Consider the following 21,040-nt stretch of genomic DNA (forward strand, 5'->3'; position numbering starts at 1 on the left):
ACAAAATATTAGTGGACCTGTAGTGTCCTCTAGCAGTGGCTCACATACTTCACCATGGACATGCAGATTGAGATCAGGAGGATCTCCTCAAAGCAATGCAGATAGTGGCATGCAAGTATCACGAAAAGGAAAAGAGGAAGTAGATCAGCCCATGGTTGATGTGAATGCAGGTCACTCTTATGTGGATGGTGAATCCAGTGGCTCAGAACAGAGCCTTGATGATGAGTTGGGTATTCCTTTTGTTGTTACACTTGGAGTAAGGAAGACAAGGGATGTTTTGAGAGCACCTGGTAGCGAGCCTATTTTGCGTAGGTCTACAAGAGCTAGGTATCCTCTGGGTAGGCTGAAATATGATGGATTTACAGCCATTCACTATGCCTATATGGTCAAAGTGATACAAGAACCAGAACCCACTTCTTTTGAGCAAGCCATGGGAAAAGAAAAATGGGAGAAAGCCATGGATGAAGAAATGGATGCCTTGGAAGCAAATGCTACATGGGAATTGGTGCCTTTGCCTAAAGACAAGAATGCAATTGGCTGCAAGTGGGTTTATAAGGTGAAGCACAATGCAGATGGTTCTATGAACAGATACAAGGCAAGATTAGTTGTCAAGGGGTATGCACAGACATATGGCATTGATTATGAAGAAACATTCAGTCCAGTTGCAAGAATGGCAACCGTAAGAGCAGTCATTGCTATGGCTGCATCAAAGGGATGGTCTTTACATCAGATGGATGTAAAGAATGCTTTCTTGCATGGTGATTTGCAAGAAGACGTCTATATGGAGCAGCCACCAAGTTATGTGCATGCTGTTCATCCTAAGTTTGTTTGCAGGTTGAAGAAAGCCTTGTATCGCTTGAAGCAGCACCCAGAGCATGGTCTGACAAGATAGGACAATATCTTCTCACTATTGGTTTTCAGATTTCCAAGGCAGATTTCTCACTTTATGTGAGAAAAACAGAGAAAGGTATTATGCTGCTTGTCATTTATGTTGATGATTTGATCATCACAGGTGATAGTGATGAAGATATCCTTCATGTGAAAATGCTATTGAAGCAGAAGTTTGAGATGAAGGATTTGGGAGAGCTGCGTTAATTCTTGGGCATTGAGGTGATTAGATCCACAAGTGGGATATGGCTCTTGCAGAGGCAGTATGGATTGGACATGCTATCCAAATATGGGATGACAGGTTGTAAGCCTATTTCAGTTCCTTTGGAGCAGAATGTGAAGCTGAGCGCAGATGCAGGTGAGCTTCTGGAAGACCCTACTATGTACAGACGCATAGTAGGAAGTTTGATTTATATGACTATTACCAAGCCAGATTTAAGCTATGCTGTTGGGTTGGTAAGTTGGTTTATGCAGGCTCTAAGGAAACCACATTTGGATGCGGCTAGGATGCATACTGAGGTATGTGAAGTCCACATTGCAGTATGGACTATTTTATGATACTGGGGTTCAAATACAATTGCATGGATATACTGATGCTGATTGGGCTGGTAGTATTTCTGATAGACGATCTACCAGTGGATATGTGTTCTCTTTTGGGAGTGTTGCCGTCACTTGGAGCAGCAAGAAACAGCCGATAGTTGCCTTGTCGAGCATAGAGGCTGAGTACAAGGGTGCAGCAATGGCTGCATGTGAGGCAGCTTGGTTGCATAGGCATGCTTTGTTCTAGCATGATAGACTGGGTTACTTGCCATACTGCTCATGTTGTCACAATAAATGACAACTGGACCATCTGTAGAGTGATACCCCCAAACCCTAAACCCTAAACCCTAATGCCCAATACATAAACCCTAAACCCTAAACTCCCAATCCCCAAACCTTAAACCCAAACCCCCAATCCCTAAACCCTAAAACATAACCCCTAAACTCAACACTTTTTAAATTCAAATTAATTTCATCTAAATTTTTATTAGTTTGAACCACAAAATTCAAAATTTATTTTTATGGAAAATATAAAATTTAAACGTAAAATTTAGAAAATAAGGCTTAAAATAAAAAATGCAAAATTTACGTAGAAGGAAATTTTAATTCTCCCTAAAAGGAGATAAACTAAACTAATATATTGAAAATGTAAGCTAAACTAATTTAAAATTTTCAAAAAGGTGAGAAATTTGAAATTGTACTTTCTATATTCCAACACAAAATACATTTTTTTCTACTATATTCCCGAAGTGGATAAAGCAGCTTTTGGATGGCAGAGAACCTCCAGCCATTGAGGAGGAAGCATCTGAACACCGCCGGTCCAAAAGATTAGGGGAGCAAAGAAGGGCGCAGGAACACTTGGTCAACTATGCTTTGATGACAGAGATGATCCGTGGTGAAGAACCCAAGTGTCTTGAAGAGGCACAGGGTGATGATAGGTGGATGGAGGCTATGCAGTCGGAGTATGGCTCCATAATGAAGAACAACACTTGGGACCTTGTGGATCGACCACCAAAACGCAAGGTCATCAGCACCAAGTGGGTGTACAAGACCAAGTACAAGTCTAACGGCACGTTGGATAAGTACAAGGCTCGGCTTGTGGCAAAAGGATTCGCACAGGTACATGGTTTTGATTATTAGGATACTTTTGCTCCCACAGCTTGACTAACCACAATTCGCAGGGAAGTAGCAAGCTAAGGGTGTCCAAATTTTGTTCACTCCCCAATCCTTAGGTATGGATCTAGTCTTTGAAGTCTTCAGACACAACATCAATTGTGCACACAATGGTATAGTCTGATCGAAAATTCAATGCACACACAAAAAATTTCTTTGTGTCACACGGCATGGTTCCTGGGCGGTCACACCTTTGTCACGAACAGAGAGTGTCATATTAAATTCTCAATTTCTCACTCATTTTAGATTAAATGTTATTGAAACTTTGTAGGTGATCTCTTTACATTATGTAGAGCTTAACTTGATTTATTGGTAATTATTTGAATGATTTATCTAATTATAAACAATTATTTATAATAAATAAAGTTATAAAATACATGCATTTTAGTAGCACACCAGATTTTTTTAGTATTTTGAATAATTAAGCAAATCCAATTCAGTGGAAGGTTAGTAGGCACATAAGGCTGTGTGGTTCAATCATCAAATCCCAAATCCAACAGTTAGATTTAGGAAGATTGAAGTTTAATTTTTACTTTTACTCCTTAGAGGATCAACAAAGAATATTAACATAAATCTAGAAATTCTCAAACATGACCAAACATTTCAAAAATGTCAATATTTTTAGTCCTCCACATGATGAATAAGAGGGAAAAATTTTGGTTAAATTTGAGTAAGGGAAACATACAATATGGCCTCCAAGAGTGAAATCTCCCTTTTGTGGGGCAAAAAGGGCCACCCAAGCCTAATACCAAGACAAGGTAGGCTTGGTATTAGGCTTGATGAGGTAGGCTAGGAGCATCACTGACCCTACTGGCAAGCCTTTGGAGTGTGCATGCTGCCCATGTGGAAGGTTGAGTCATCTATTTTTGCCTTGCAACCATGCCACGTTTTTAGACCGCATGGTGCCATGTCATCAAGGAGATGTGACATCACTCCTTGCCATGTCACCTTAGATTGCCACATGTGCTACCACATCAGCCACATGTGCCACCTCATCATTCCACATCATAGGAACTCTTGGAGCCATGTCATCACACCTTGCCACCTTGGCATACCTTGCCAACATTGCCACATCACCAATCCCTCCACCTCAATTTGCCATGTCAGTCTACCACCTCATGAATGCCAACTCATCATGCCATATCACATTTCCACGTCATGGAAGAGACTCATATATTCCACACCATATTGCCACATCATCACCATGCATGGTGCCACATCCGCCACATGTATACACATCATGATGATGGCAAGCCACATCATCAACATGCATGGTAAGTTATACATGCATGTGATTTGAGTGCGTGAGGCATAGAATACCACGATCTAGGTTTATGACCACGATGCGCATGAGGCATAGAATACCACGATCGAGGTTTATGACCACGATGTGCGTGAGACATAGAATACCTCGATCGAGGTTTATGACCAGGATGTGCGTGAGGCATAGAATACCTTGATCGAGGTTTATGACCAGATCGAGGTATTTGGAGGTATTTGGAAATGGCAAAATAATCAAATGACAAATCAAATTGTCATGGTTTATGACCACGATCGAGGTATTTGGAGGTATCCCAAGGTGGCAAAATAATCAAATTGTCATGGTGTGTATGACCACGATTGAGGTATTTGGAGATATTTGGAAGTGGCAAAATAATCAAATTATCATGATTTATCACATAGGTTATTCTCAAATTGCATTAACGAAAATATTAATCAAGATAGGCACATATGTTATGTGAATATTAAACTGAAATAAAATCAAACGATGCAAATATTCAAAATTAACATTGGATTCCATGTATATATAATATGATTAAAATCAAATTATTTGAGTAGACCACAAAAATTAGTTTCAAAACAAAATCCAACGTAATTTTAGTAGCCAATTATTTTCAATCTTAGCACCTTCTCCATCAATAATAATCAAGAGCAATCTAGTAAATGAGTAAGAGCAATCTAGTGGATGAGTTGAGGCTCTCTATAAGACACCATGTTTTGGTTCATTTCACCCATTCTTAGCCATTCTTGCCTCCCCATCACTTTGTCACACCTTCCATCCTACTTTCATTGAGAATGGGTTCTCAAAGCCGTAGAGCTAGTAGACGTGAAAGATGTAGGAACCCCCCCCAAATCTCATTGACGAGGAGTGCAAGCGGAAGGCTCGTGAGTGCAAGAGAGCCTCTAGAGCTAGAGCTTGCGTTGCCACCAGCGATCCACCTCCACCTCTACATCCCACCTCCACCTCCACCTCCACCCCCACCCCCACCCCCACCCCTACCCCCACCTCCATTGTCCCCCCCTCCACATCCTCATCTGCTCCCCTACCTCCAGCCTCCGCCCTTCCCCTAGCCACCTACATTTTGCCCTCCACCTCTACCTCTTCCCCCTCCACCCTCCCCCCTCCCCCTCCCCCTCCCCCTCCCCCCCTTCCTCTTGGCACCTCCCTTCCCCCCTCCACCCTACCATCTCCCATTGATCTCCTTGGCCCACCTTGCAGCAGCAGTGTTGCTTCACGACGTGACTTGCCGAAGTCCACTATCCATCGTTGTACTAGCAAGATTGTGCAATCTTTTTTTAGTGACCTCACACCAGCTTCGTAGTCTACTCTTCTCATGTCCCTGATTGATCACCCTGACTTGGTAGAGTGTAGGAGGCTTGCTGGTCTTGGTGCACGTAGAGATAGGGTTGTATGTAGCGAGGTCCTTAGCTTCTATTAAACATAGGAACTCCAGTGATGCCTTGGCAGCCGCTTCACGTCTTCTTCAGATTGCACCGCACACATTGCAAGCAGGCATGATTAGGAGGCAGAGTCTAGAGGATATTGATACTGATGCTCTTTGGGCTTCGAGTGGTTGTGCACCTCGCAGCGATTGATTATTGGATGATTCCACTAGGTCCTTCATACAACAGTTTTGGGAGGAGCATTGCAAAGCATCCCCGGTGTTCAAGAAGGCATTGCAGAAGAGGGTGTCACACGATGTGTACATTGAGCATGATGCATTTTTTTTGGAGTGTACCTAGACTGAGTTGTACACTCAATTTGTAGAAGAACACCCGGAGTTCGGGATTGGGCAGAGGTCATTTGAGCGATGCAGGCCATGGTTTGTGTGATGCTCTCAGGAGCGTGACACATGCTATTGTCGCTACCACGTGGATTTTGGATTGATGTATGACGTATACCTTGCATACTTTTGATTAGGACAACCATCTTGTCCTCATCAGTGGAGGGCAATTCAAACTTTGAAGTGATGAGAAACTGCAAGAATTCTAGCTAAATTCTCTTCTCGATACATATAAAAACATCATATATTTATTAGAAATCTCTGTTTTTTGAAGAGTATAATGTTCAATCATAATATCGTAAAGACCACTTCACCTTTGGGATCTGAGCTTGCCGTGTTGTCATCCCTGCTTACAAACTACTTGGACCTATGCATCAAAGCTCTTATGGACAGGCTCCAAGCTAGTCTACTGTGACTTGGTATCCATATGGAGCTAGTGCCTTTGTAACATAGATCTAGGAAATATACCTCGTGCTCTTCTTCAAGATGATATATTCTAACAAAAATTAAAAAAGGGTACGATACTTCAGATAACAAGAGTGTATTGAATTTAAATTCCAACAGAACGTTCACCTCCTGGATCGACTATGACAGTACCTCTCAAACCACTGAAGTGAGAATGGCAAATGGTCCCATGGTAGTGCATCTAGACAACGCACTATTCTCCCTCCAATATGATCTGCTGGGCGTCCTATAGGTGTCTATGTATGTGGGCTTCTTAGGATCGATTGGTTTGAGATTTGAGCTTCAAACTGTGCACACATGGAGCTTCACATCGGGTGACAGATTTTATACTGCAGTGTCAGAGAAGAAGCATCATCGTTTTAGGGATAGTAATCTGTGCATGGGGCTGGTTGCAGTGGCCTTCGGCCTTATTATGCTAGCAGTCAGCATTTTGCTACTAGGCAGATGGTGGTTGTATGGCAAGACGAAGAGGATGCATTTTAGTCCGTCCTTCGATGGGGGTCCGCAGTGGTATACATACAGAGAGTTGAGTGCTGCAACAAAAGACTTCGGTGCAAAACAGATACTGGGAAAGGGCGGATCCGGATGGAGGATTCTGTGAAGTGTCCACCTGAGTAGGCAGCATCAAGCAATTGCACAAATGTCAAAGCCTTCAATCTGTCTTGCATTCCATTGAAAGTCTCAAACTTGACAGTTGCCCCTCCCTCCTTGTAATATTTCAATTTTCCTTTAGGGGTGAGATTGTCATAAACGGGGGGCTGTAAAAATGGTGGGGGCATCACTGATCCCGCATTCTGAGCCATTCCAACCATACCCATGGTGGGGTTTGGCATTCTAGGTCCTACTCCCTGCATTTGTGGCATATTCCAAGTACTGCCCATTGTCCCAGGCATTCCTGTATGCATTCCAGGCTGCATCCCAATGTTTGAGTACATCATATTGGCATTTGCAGGGGGCATTCCACCCATCATAGGTTGCTGGAAATTTTGCATTCTCGGCTGCGTGCTGCACATAAAGCTACCTGGCATTCCAGGTGCCTCTGTAGATGGTGCCACCATTGCCTGAAAAACTGATCCCCCTCCGAAATATCCTGGATGCATCGTGGGCTGAGGAAGAGCTTGTCGTCCTGATTGACTGAATGAAAGTTATTGGCATTACCCGCTACAGGGGTGATCGAGGGCATCTCTGACGGCTATCCGCCGAAAGAAACATGCCTAGGAGTCTTCTTATGCTTCTTATGTTTCTTCTGAGATGACTTTTTGCTTCCAAGGGAAGCAACCATAGGGGGAGGAGCTTGCATAAACTCCGTGACAGCATGTTGCAACTGCATAAGGGCTCCCGCTACACTTTGCATTCGTAGCTGAAAAAGTGCCTTGGGATCAAGCTCCTCTGCCTCATCTACCTCATCCTGTGAGTCCTCCGTGGCATGCTCAGGAGAGACTAGATGAGCCCCACTATCCTGTTGGCCATCACCCCCGCTAGTATTGTGCTCCTCTTGAAAGCTCTCTGATGCTTTGTCTTCGTCCTACCCCTCCTACTTTGAAATGGTCAATGACCTCTCCTGTTGTGACATGCTTACTAAGATTGATGGCTACCGCAACAATTGCACTGAAGGTTTCCTTCACCCAACACTACTAGGGCTCACCTCTGTAGGAAAGATTTTGGCAATGGAACCACTAAAACCGACCTTCGATAAAAACAAAAGTGCAGTGGTCTTCTTTTACTCAGTCATAAACTTCATAAATGGCCACAATGCAAGCTTCAGTCACTTCAATCACTTAAGCACAACTTAGAAACAAGCTTCAACAACAACAAAGGTGAGGCTAGAATGCCCTTGCTTAATGAAAATAGTACACAGTGCACCCACTGGCCCCAAATGCCTTGGTGCCCCTTACGGTTTTTATTTAATGCTTCTAATTGGAAATGCTTTACAACATGGGTTCAACCCTGCACTGTTCCTCTATGCAAATCCTCTACTTTTCTTCAAGGCATCTAATCCAAGTGCACCACTAGAATTCCCACTAGCAAGGCATACTCAAGCATTCACTTTTGATCTAACCCAACTTAGAGGCATTCAAGCATCCAAACCACTAGCAAACTGAGCTCAAGGCAGCCTCAAGGCTATCACATGCATCCACACTATCCTTAGGCCTTCCACAAGATCACCCTTGCCTTTGGGTGCCTGCTAGAACTTGTAGGAGTCCTGAAAGGACTGTATACAACATGCATGCACTACAAAAAACCGCAAAGCAAGAAAGAACAAGGAAAAACAATACTTGGAACCAACTCGTGCTATCTGTGGCAGAGGGGTGAGCTCCTTCCTTGCACCTATCCACTATCTAGGCTCCCCGTAGGGTGCAGGTGTCTACAATCAGGAGAAGAGAGAAATGAAGGTAGAGAGCAGAGGGTGAACAAGAAATAGTTATAGAGGAAAGATGGTTCACAGATCTATCCCAAAATGCTTGCCTCGGGATCTGTGCCTAAGTCCTCCTAAGAGAGGGTGCCAAAAGCAGCAGGGAAAGTTCCTCTTGCAGCCTGCACTGGTCCAAAACAGCTCCAGAATAGCTCTAGAAGCCACCATGCAGCTAGAAACATGTGCACAAAGGTCCAGCACAGCAAAAGACAACCTCGCGCACGTGATCAGATGCAGCTGAACACATTCGTACGGATTTCATACAACCATACAAATTTTGTACAACTGTACGGACATCAGTATGGACAACAGTCCATATGAAAATTTTCAAAAAGTTACAAAATGACTTCCATACTAGCCTTGGATCAGCCAAAACATGCTTAAAAAGACTAAAAACAGGCTTGAAACAGCTCAAATAGCTCAAAAACTGCACGAGAACAACTGAAAAACGTGAAACACCTGTGGGAGAGTGAGGGGAGAGAGATGGAAGGTGGGGGAAAGACATGCATACACATGCATGACAAATGGCACCTCCTCCTTGCCATTTGTCCCTTCATTAAAGTCTTAACCCCCATACCAAGGACAATGTTGGTTGTTCGTGGGCCCGACTTTTAGACCCCTCTTTTAAAGCCATTGCCTTGCCCCTAGGACCTAGTCGTGCACCAGGATGTTATATTTGGAATGAATTCAGAGACCATCCAAGAGATTTGGTCTTGGGTGATGTTAAGGCCACAGGGGTGAGGAGGTGGGGAGAGGCTAAGAGGGGGAGGGGGAAGGAGGTGGGGGGGTGGGGAGGAGACGGGGAGGGGCAGAGAGGGAGTGAATGGCATAGGTAGACACTTAAGAGAGCACAGTCACAAAAGGATGTAGATGCAGATGGCAAAATTTAATTTATAACTCTTACCTTCAAGAGAGGAGCTTATGATTGTCTTGATAGATGCGACCAGCAAAGAGTAGCCCCTTTTATGAGCATTTCGACTTTCTCTACAGAGACACATATAGAACTTGTAAATATTTTTGCTTGTGATCAATAATAGTGGTAGTATTTGTTTCAAAAGATGCACTATGCAACTACACACATCATATTAACGTCTCATAAAATGTCTTTATGAGAAGGTCAATTGCCAGCTTAAGACACAGAAGGGAAGGCCATAACTAACTTGCAAATTCATCGGCTCTCTCTTAGTATGTTTGGTTTCTGAGCTAAAAAGTTAAAACAATGATTCTAACCTTCTCTCACAGGAGGAATAGTTAAGTGGATCCAAGATGGGCATTATAGTGATGTATGCAAATGATGTGGGCTCTTTGCATGCAACCCTAAAGACTTACAATAGAGTTACACTTCAGTCCAAAGAAGAGCAATCTATTCTACATCTTGACTCGGAAGTTGAGGCTATAAAAACATATCTGGGCCTCGTGGCTCCACTATCCATCATACGGAAGAACAAGCAACTGTGGAGGAATTTCTTCCTCCATTCATGGTTACTTGGCCAGCACTAGGACGTTTTTTCAAATTCTGAAATCCTGTGCTTCCACATGGCACAATATACACCCTTAGATTTTTTAAATTCTGAAAGCCCAAAAGCTTTGAAAGCTTTTGAAAAGCTGCGTAAAAAGCCAACTGGGTAAAAAGCCAAGGCAAAACCTTTAAATATAGGCGAAACGGACGAACGTAAGCCAAAAACAACGTAGATTGCTTTATGAAGGCTATTGGTTTGTGAAGAGACCCTCATGTATTGGCTTTCGAATGTTCACGTGCCATCACCATCAGGTTTGCTCCTGCTTATACTGAAGCTTGTATCGAGCCACTGCCCATGAATCTCCTTCGTTATGCTTTCTGTGTCTTTGAGAGGTTCAACGAAACTTATGGCTATAGATCGGTCTGTTTAAACTGTTGTCAGTGGGACCTTCTTCCTCACAAACACACTAGGAGACGTTCTGTGAAACCATTTCTCAGTTCTTCCCTCTTCTTCGCTTCTTCTTTCTCCCCCACTCTTCCGTTGCGATTCCCTCTTCACCTCTCGCACCTTCTCCTGCTTTTGCATTGCTTCCTCTGCAGCTTTCAGCTCCCCCTCACCTTCTCGGCTTCCAACATACTTCGCTCTAGGATTTCTGCGACTTGTCTCGACCCCTTCGAGCGTAGAAAATCCGGCGGGAGCGTAGAAAATTAGGCTGACATATAAATGAAATGATTGACGAGGCAATCCGTTAGCGAACGCCATAGTAAGACATTGTAAAGAATCAACGCAGGCAGCATGTCTGAACGGAGAGACGGGATGATATCGAAACCAAAAATGCAAGCAGTACTCATCTCCTAAAGGGGAGATGAAACGACAAACGAGTTATGGCGTGCGCGATATTTTGAAGCCTTGAATTGAAGCACCATCCAGAGGTACAGTTTCATGCCGAAATGGCTGCTAATTTGCAGCTTTGTAGATGCTGTGAATGATCACACAAAGAAAGTTTGGAGCTGAGATCACCTTTGCGTCCATTTTTCCCAGACGTTCATAGATGCCATATGTCGATAGCTTATGAAACTTATTCATCCGTTAAGCTCTTCAAAGACACTCCAACGCAGCGTTTGTGAGAGTCGGAACGTGGGCTTGCAATGAGAGATCCTCTAGTTCTTTAGCTATAATTTCTACAATTGCTTCTAATTTTGATCTGGCAATTCTCGGGCACTAATGATCATGTGCAACGTTTGGGTGGGTAGGAGTGTGACCTCTTGAGACTTTGAGTCATAGAAGAACAGCTTGCGAGAGTCAGACATCTCCATAGTTGCTTCCTCGCTTACGCTGCACACCACCTCTGTCTATCATCAACGCTTGTGCATATCCACCTTGAACATTTGCTTGCTGCAGATATATGACGAGTTCTAGTTGCCATTGGCCGTTGTTGCAACCCATGAACGTAAATTGTCGAGGATTCCATAATAGAGACGAAATTTCTAGACAACCTACGTTGATTCAGAATAGTGTTTAGTCGATTTTTTTGTAAGAACAGCTCGGAACTCTACAGCAACGTCATGAATCTAAGCCAAAAAAAGACAGCCCGACCCTGTTGCCTAGACCTACACCATGGCCATCTCTTTGCATCCACAATAGTGTTATACTCCTTCTGCCACTCATGTCAAACATAACTTCACGTTAATTGTGGAAATTGTATTGAATCTAGAGAATTAGTAGTAGGAAGTGCAACGACCAGCCGTGGTGTCTGTATCAGCAACAAAACATGCCTCCGCCACATTCTTTGATAATGATGAAAATCATAGTTTGCTTTTTGGGTATGGGAGGCCTATTGCTGCATACATATACTCGTGCATCTAGCCGTGCATACAGTCTACGTAGTTCTAAAATCCTTCGATCCAATCTCAGATTGAGCTTCCTAACTCTAATAAAAATATGAGGCTCAAAGTTGTGGAGCTAGCAGAGGTCTTAGTTCTATCTCATTGCAGAGACTCTTCACCGTGCGGCGTGGATATTACAAAATCCCTTGCAGTAAAAGTAATGCTTTTGAAGCCTTAGGCATAACTTTGAATTCTCATAATTGCAGGACTTTTTGTGATTGAAAGCCCTGCGTGATGCTTACATCCCTTGCGTGCATGGATATTACAGAATCCTTGCATAAAAAATTTTGCTCAAAGCCACACAAGACGAGAGCCAGGACTATTTACTCATGCCAAGAATGCTTATGGTCCTCAATCCCAACTAGGTAAGAGAACTACATTCTCTTGATGGACAACCCTGTTGATTACTCTCCCCCTGGCTGCCATATACTCTATCTTCCTAAGATAGAGGAGTCCAGCCGTGTTGCGCTAGCTTGCCACAACCTTGTTTCGTTGTAGGTTGGGATGTGAACCCCCTTTTACAACTTAGAAGTTCCAATCAATAGTGCATATAGGTCGATAGACAAAAGTACTAAAACACTGATGAGAAATTTTGACATTCTCTAGCTCGCTACAAGCTCGCAGCATTGACAAATAATTACTAAAGGAACTAAGCCTCCGAGAGATAGATATCAGCACATGGACGATGTCTGACGTTGGATTGTGTATAGCTTTTGTGCTTGAATTTATCATCTTTAGGAAATTGCACATATGCTAACCAACATATCCAAACATGCAGAACATGAGGAATGCATATTGACTAATCATGATTGTTTTTCAGATTCCAACATTCCAGCAAAGAAATAGGCGACTTCTCGTCGAGCAGTGGACGTCACAAAGGATACTCCATGTAAGTAGAATGTACGGCCATTTCAATTCTGAAATGTTTCTGCACTGTCTGTTGCTCTGGTCCGCATTAATGCGGTACACCTCCAACACTGGAGGTGACTATTCAAAACGGGGGGATGGCACGTTCCCCTATGATATATAATTTTTGGAGAGACATGTGCCGGCTCTCCACCATACATTACGTATGGTTTTTTTTTTTTTTACACCTCATCTTGAGCACGTACACTTCTTCGCACATTCTGTTTCCGCAAGGGAACATTACATTTGCTTGGTTCGACCAACATACTAACCATGTCTGCAACACTTCTGTTTTCGAGATGTTTGCAGCCTCCAAACGAGTGTCTTCTCCTAAAGGTACGCACAACAAAATGTATTTGCTTGATTCAAGTTATTTTATCAATTCTTTCACCTTCTAAAGATAGAGTTTCAGTCCTTTTTGTTTTTCCTGTTGCGCTTAGACAAAACCACGTGAGTGAAATTGTAGCAAAGTTTCGGATGGTTTTTATTATTAATCCCTGTAGGTGTTTAAACCCGAACATAAGACATTGATTCATGTCACGATGTAGAAATGACCACCGGAAACTCCTTCGAACATGACCATTCGTCAATGCTCAGAGCAGCCAAAGGTCGAGCTATTCAACTTGATATAACATCAAGAAAGATGTCCTTGAGGCCAGCTACGTCATCGTGGTTGACCATCGCAGATAGATACAAGCAATGGGTTAGTAATTGCACGGCTATTTTCTCTAGCCTTCAAATCTGCGGTGTCTGTGGCATAACCACGCTACTTTCTGGAAACCAAAGGATCGTTTCTTCGCAAGGCATAGGCATCTCGAGCCACAGCGCCGCACTCGGAAACATGATACTTTTGGATGCCTGCGAGAATATGGGCATGCAAGTGACTTACTGGAAATGCCAAAGCTGCACACGAGATGCCCAGCGGAGCAGATACATTGTGCGGTTGATGCCACAGTACTCTCGGCAGTTGCTTAAAACAAACCACCTCCACACACAACTGCTAAGCATCATAGATATATCCATTTCAGTTACCACGACTGCAAATGCGATTGCTCGTGGCACACTCGATCGAAGGTCACTTCTAGACAATCCTCTGATATCTTGGCGAAACGTCCCACTAAGCTCGGCTCAAGAAATCGTGACGAACGAGCTGTCAGGTGTGCTCGCATACAACATCGAGAACAATCCAATATTGCGCAAGTACAATTCTTTAGCAGAGCGTGCGGACATCAAGATGGGTATGTGCATCTTGAGTCCTCAAACCATTGCAGGTATCTTGGAACTACACGATGAGACAGCTCCCTTCGAGTTAATGTCAATAGCGGAATCTCAGCCTGAGCTCCTGCTTTTGCAAAACATGGTGGACCCCGCAAACCGTCGCGCCTTTGATGCAAGGGACAAGCATGAGTTTGCCTCGATATAGCTATGGGGTACAAAAATGCTTTCAGAGAGGGTCGCTTCATTCCACGTCGACGGAGTAGCAGCAGCTGGCAGTGCGTGCGTTGACATAACCATGGAGTCAGCAATGTTCCCCTTCCTGTTCCCTTTCGAACGGGGCTACTATGATGGCTACATACAGTTCAGCAACTATGTGAAAATGAGAATATGCACCTTATTCTCTATCTACACGCTCTACAAGCCATACTTGTTGATCATGTTCCAGTTAAAATAGGCAGTGATGATTGCCAATTCAAGTAACTCTACATGCTTGCAACGAGACATCGACCAATATAGGAAAGCCAACCCTGCCACGATCGATGAAGACGCAATGAGACACGTGCTTCGCTACAGCATGCCATCAACAATGCCGGGGTCCCCATCGTGGCATCGACGGCAACTGAAGGACCTCATAACGATGGTCGATGCTTGGGGCCTCCCAGATTTCTTTCTGACATTCACTGCAGACGAGGTCCCCGATACACGGTGGCAAGAAATTAATGTGATCAAGAGCATCGCAACACATTATAATGCGCAATTCACTTGGAAGGACTGTCCTGTTGAATGCGTGGCACTTTTCCACGCACGCTTCCACATGTTCATGTGCAAGCATTTGCTTTCATCCGACGGTCTGCTTGGCCGAATACAACACCATGTCGTTCGTTATGAGATACAAAACAGGGGCTCCCTACACGCCCATGTCATATTGTGGGTCCACCATGATGACCGTCAGCGAATTGGAAATGAGATTGCGGCTTACGTCCCCAGGGACGAGGCCCTGGATCCTCGAAACATAAGGCTGCGAGAACTAGTTCTCAGGAAACAGTTGCACATATGCAGGAAAGCGTGCTACGTCGGACCGTCACACCACAGTTGCAAGCATGGCTTCCCTTTCGCAACACAGCCAGAATATGAACCCATCCTCGACCCTCTGACGCAACGTTGGTTGTATTACCGGCCGGGACATGAGCACCAAAACGTCATCCCTTACCACCCTTCCGTGTTACTGTTATGGGGTGCGCACATGAACATACAGCGGGTGACAAACTCTTCAATCTCTCACTACCTCCTCAAGTACGCGATGAAATCTGAACCAATGGGCAAACTGAACATCCGTTGAGAAGACGCCTCGCGTTTGGGGTTGCAACATCTCGACGAAGTAAAGCTGAAACTCATCGCCACGAGCCTCCTATCAAAACCAACCTCTCCAACAAAGGCCGTGCTAAACTGCATGCAGATACCAACAATCACAAGGAGCGAGACCGTTCACTATGTTAACTCCTCCCCACCATCTCTAAGACAACGCATCATCTCGCGAAACAACAACGTCACCCTGCACCCGGTCGACATATACTGCGGGAGACCGAGCGTCATCGAGGATAGCATGTTCTACGATTACCATAGGCAATATGTGATCCGAAAGCCCAAGGAAACGCAACGTGGAACGGTCGGTCTTGACCTCTTAGGCAACAGGATCGCAAAATGTGAGCGAGTAGTCAGATTCACTGACTACCACCCTGGACATCAACCAGAGGGGTACTTCTACAACGTGCTCTTGTGAAAACTCAGCTTCAGGAATGAAACGGAGCTCATATCACCTGCCAACACAGCTGGATCCTACTTTGTCGAATGCCAAATGCGCGGCCTCATATTGAGCAACGAGGACCTCGAGATGTATGTGATCGAATACACGCAAAGGAACTTGCTAGTGATTGACCACACAGACCAGTTGATCAATATGATATTGCAAAAGGTTGCGATCATCCGAGACTGCCCGATGGAAGTGCCTAACATCGAACAACAAACCATCGAAGGGCCAACACGCACGAGGATGTTGGAAAAAATGGCCGAGTTTCGCACCGTCGCCAATGCCGCATTGACAGTAGAACAACAAAGAGTCTTTGAAAGCCTAGCTTCAACAAGCTCGGGGCTGCACGTTGTCTATGGAACACCAGGTAGCGGCAAAAGCTTCTTGATACGGTACTATGTTTCGCATCTGGTAGTGCAAAACAAAACGGCAATACTCTGTGCATCAATAGGGGCGGCTGCGACGCGACTGAGCGGGATTGCAACCACTGTACACTACCAATTCAAGATCCCTGTGCGCAGCAGTCAGTACCCACTGAACATCCATGAGACGGATGAGCGACACCTCGCAATCAAGGAAGCCAACGTGATCATCATTGACGAGATGTCCATGCTAACAAGGATGACTTTCGATCTCGTGGTAAGACAAATCGTCAATGTGACTAATGGCACATTGCATGAGCCATTCAGACACAAAATGCTCATAATTTTTGGTGACCTGGCGCAATTACTGCCAGTCTGCAAACACCGCGAGGATCTCTACGAGCCGTGCCACATCACGTCCTCTGCGCACTGGGCTCAAGCGAAAATGTACCACATGCAATTCTCGGTGCGACATGCACGAGACATGCCGTTCCTGGCATTCTTGCATACCATAAGACTCAGGACGCCCACAACTGACGAGATTTCCGACTGTTTGGGGCAGTGCATTGTCGACAAGGAAGGTGCATGCCACTTCATCGATGCCGAAACAACCATCATTTGCACGCACAGAGTCGATGTCACTACCTTCAACGATGAGCTTGTGGAGAAATTCAACACTCCCGAGATGATTGTGCATGTTCAAATACACAGTAACGCCGCGAGCGAACCAGCTCTCAAAGAATGGTTGGAGGACAAAAGCTTCAATGAGATAGGAAAAATTTGCATGGGGGCGAAGGCAATGATAACGGAAAACATCGACCTCGCAATAGGTGCCGCAAATGGAGCAATGTGCAAAATCAAGAGCATCAATGCAACTAGCAGGGGAGAAATCAACGGTATCATTGTCGTCGTGGACACAACAGCGGCCGTGCTCACATTACGACGCTCGAAGCATCAGCGAAAGGCAATAAATGGAAAATGGTTCCACAAGTCCACATTTCCACTAACCCTAGCATACGCTATCACGGGACACAAATCCCAAGGCGCAACCATATCCAACAAAGCACTGCTCATATTCCGAGGAGTGTTTGCCCCTGGCCTAGCATACGTGATGTTGTCCAGAGTGACTGAGAGAACGAGGCTGCGCATACTACATTGCCCACATCCAGACATATTCAGACCAATTCCACGAGAGTTCTCACAGCCGACAACACAACCACGCGCATAAAGGTATTCACTACCAGAGATTGAACAAGGCAGAGACAAGTCATGAATATGTTACGTCAAACATGCGTGCAAGGAAAATGGTTTTAATATCTTGTCTATTGTCGAGAACAGGTGCAGAGAATTAGAAAGCTCGGGACATTGTAGCATAAGACATGGACGCAGACAAGGTAAATTCCACCAGCATGAAAGAATCTTTTTTTCTTGAAGATTTAAAAAGACAGCTCATTTGAAAAGACGGTGTAATAAGTCGTGCCTGCAAGCAGCTATTTGAGCTATACAAAAGCAACGCGAAGGCAACAAAACCTCCACCAGCAAAGAGGAGGTTCTTCCTAACCACAAAGCAATTCCGGCTAGCAAACAATGCAAGAGAACGTCCGGGAGCTTACATCAACGGCTTCAACACGTATGTGGAACTACGCGACTTCATTGACAACTGCAATAGGCGTTTGCCAGCTAAAAGACAGCCGGGAGGCTTGAGATTCGCAAATGGTACGTAATGCTTCCGAAAATTAAAAAAAACCGCAACAATTGAGAAAAAGAATTAACGAGTTGCAAGAACAACAAACTCATCATGGATTGCACTTCTCCTGCAGGACTCCTCAAAGAGATCCTTGTCGAGCTTGACATTGAGTTCGATGAGACCGATAGGATGATGGAAAGTTTGGAGGGGCAGAAGCTACTAGACATGAAGACGAAAGGGATCACAGTGTATGCGTGCGAGCTGTTGCATTACGGGTACAACGTATCCTTGGAGTTGCTGAGGGACACGACGCGCGATCAAGGAACGGCTATACTCGAACAATTCATGGAACAATTTGGAGGGACGCACGACGCGACGCACCCGGTGACGACAATGGAGAAGCTTACGTATATTTTCAACAGGGACTTATACGAGGAGCGCTTCGGTATTGGAAACAATCCTTTAACGCCAACAGAGAAAAACCAGGGCAAGTAAATAAATGCATTCTATTATGGACGTCAAACGAAAAAAAAAAGACCGAAAACCTCGATGACTAACGTAATTGTCAATGTTTATGCAGGTACGACATTGAAAGACGCGAGCCTCCAGATGAAGGAGGAGCCTCCACTGAAGCGCCCGCGCAAGGGAATCGCACGAGCCTCGTCGTCTACTGCATCACGTGCAAGCCCAACAACAGAAAATACATAGGGAGCACGACGGACCTGCCGCGGAGGATCAAACAGCACAATAAAAAACCACCGACGAAAATGAAAGAGGACTTGTAGCGTTACAAGCCCTTCAAAGAAAATTTCGAAATCAAAGTTTTGAAAACAACAGACACTATAGACAAAGCACGAACTTTAGAGCAGTACTACATAAGGAGCCACAACACAGTAGGTCCATTAGGTTATAACACGCTCGAGGGCCATCCGGCTAGAGCGCGGAAGTACTATTTCCTAAAGCGTAGGAACATAATTTGACCCAAAAAATAAACATTTGTGCCTTCGAAAAAAGGGATCCAATGAAGTTGCAAATGGTGCTGGAACTTTTGTCGTACATGCAATGCAGCTTTGGGTTTGGATTATTCCTGTCACAGTTGCATGCTTCTATCTCAATTTGGTTTTGATTTATTATTTATACATTTCTGAAATACATCTCCCCGTCGTTCGCTCGAAGTGGAATGACAATAGATTTGTTTACAGTGCAAAGAATAGGAATTTGTCTTCCTCCGAAAAAAAGAAAAACTACGTTTTACTGTCGACATGAACAACATCAAGTGCAAGTAGGACTGGATGATAACGAAATCTCTACAAAAGGTTGCATGCAATTGAACATCAATCTTCTGCATCATTTCTGACAACGTGACTCATGTGAACCTCAACAAGATAGCAAAAGAGAGAAGTATTCATCAACAGCCCAGCTGGCCAAGCAATCTAGTTGGCTGTCGAGCTATTGATCTTGAGGGCTTGAATTATGTCACTCCATATATGGGCCTTTAAGTCACCTTGCCTCCAAGAATTTGTGAGCATGTGCCTTTTAGATTTGATAGTTGATGATGCTACCCATTATCTACTCTCCCATACCTCATATCTCTCATATACCTTGGCATCCATCTCCTTTTGAGCCTCAGGTATGGAGTTCCGTATAGCCTAGGTACCAGGCTCGATGTGATAAATCCTATAATGCAGATTTGCCTCGAAAAGTAGGTGCTTGCAACCATCCACAACAAGCCAATTGAACTTACCCAAAGCCACTTGAGCTATGATCTGAAAAGCATCGCAGAGGGCGCTGAGACAGGATTCATGTGTGAAATCTCCATAATCAGCCGACTCCGTCATCGAAACTTGGTCCATCTGCAGGGCTGGTGCATTGACCTGTTGCTCGTGTACGAGTACATGCCCAACGGGAGCCTAGAGCAGCTTCTGCATGGCGATAATCCGCAACTCTGTCTCACGTGGGAGCTGAGGTAAAGGCAGTGCTGGGAGTGACTGCTGCCTTGGTGGGAACAAAGGGTACTGCACAGGGACGTGAAGTCGAGCAACGTGATGCTGGATGGGAGGTTGGAGGCGAGGCTGGGAGATTTTGGGCTGGCAAGGATCATAGAGCATACGAAGAGGGCAAAGACGATGACGATGGCAGGGACGCTAGGGTACATTGCTCCGGAGGCAGCACAGACGGGGAGGGGAACCGAAAAGTCGGACATATACAGTTTGGGGGTATTGCTACTGGAGGTGGTGACTGGGAGGCGAATTGCTGCAGCAGCTGCAACATTTCGGAAGACGAAGGTGAAGGGTTGTTGGTAGATTGGGTGTGGATGAAGCACCAGGAGAACAAGTTGCTCAGTGTGGTGGATGCAAGGCTAGGGCCCATATACAATATGTATGGAGAGGAATTGAGAAGTGTGCTCGAGCTTGGGCTCCTATGTTGCCACCCTTGTCCCCATGCTCGACCCACAGCTAGCCAAGCATTTCACATACTCAAGGACTAGGAGGCCCTCCTTCTGGTCTATCATTTTGTTCAAGCTTGTCTATCACCCTCTTTTCACATATTGAGCCTCACTCACTTCCTTATATAATGGGTACTTTCAAGCCCCATGAGGACGACTCACAAGTGCTAAGTTGGTGGGTGTTAGGTGATGTTCTAATCAATCCCTAGACATTTCTACAAGCCCGGAGAGTAGAAAACTCTATATAGGAGTACATGAATTGCCTATGTATTGATTTTGTAATAAGGTAATCTTTAACATATATGAATGGATTGAAAGCCTAGAGACTAGAAAACTCTAAATAGAAGTACATGAATTGCCTATGTAGTGGTTGTGTAATAAGGCAATCTTCAACAAATATGAACGCACTGCTCATTTGCGTAATGTGTGTATTCGAGGACTTTCCAAGATGCAATGCATTACCAACTTTCTGTCATGATAAATACAATGAGATTGTAGAATTTCAAGTCATTTTTGTGGCATAAGCTTGTATTAAACAGTCAAGTTAATGTTGTTTACATTAAAGACTATACATTGCATTGCGTTAGAATGTTGCTTTATTCTCGTGCATTTGCTAACGATTTTGCTTGTCAATAATGCTAATAGAAAATGGAATAATGTAAATTGTGTTTCTTCTTTGTTCTTTATGTTTCCAATGGAAGAGAAATGCAACAAGACTAAAGGG

Source organism: Dipteris shenzhenensis, chromosome 16, assembly GCF_047967505.1.
Source record: "Dipteris shenzhenensis isolate YYH24624 ecotype China chromosome 16, Dip_SZ_1.0, whole genome shotgun sequence".
In the NCBI taxonomy this organism is placed as follows: domain Eukaryota; kingdom Viridiplantae; phylum Streptophyta; class Polypodiopsida; order Gleicheniales; family Dipteridaceae; genus Dipteris; species Dipteris shenzhenensis.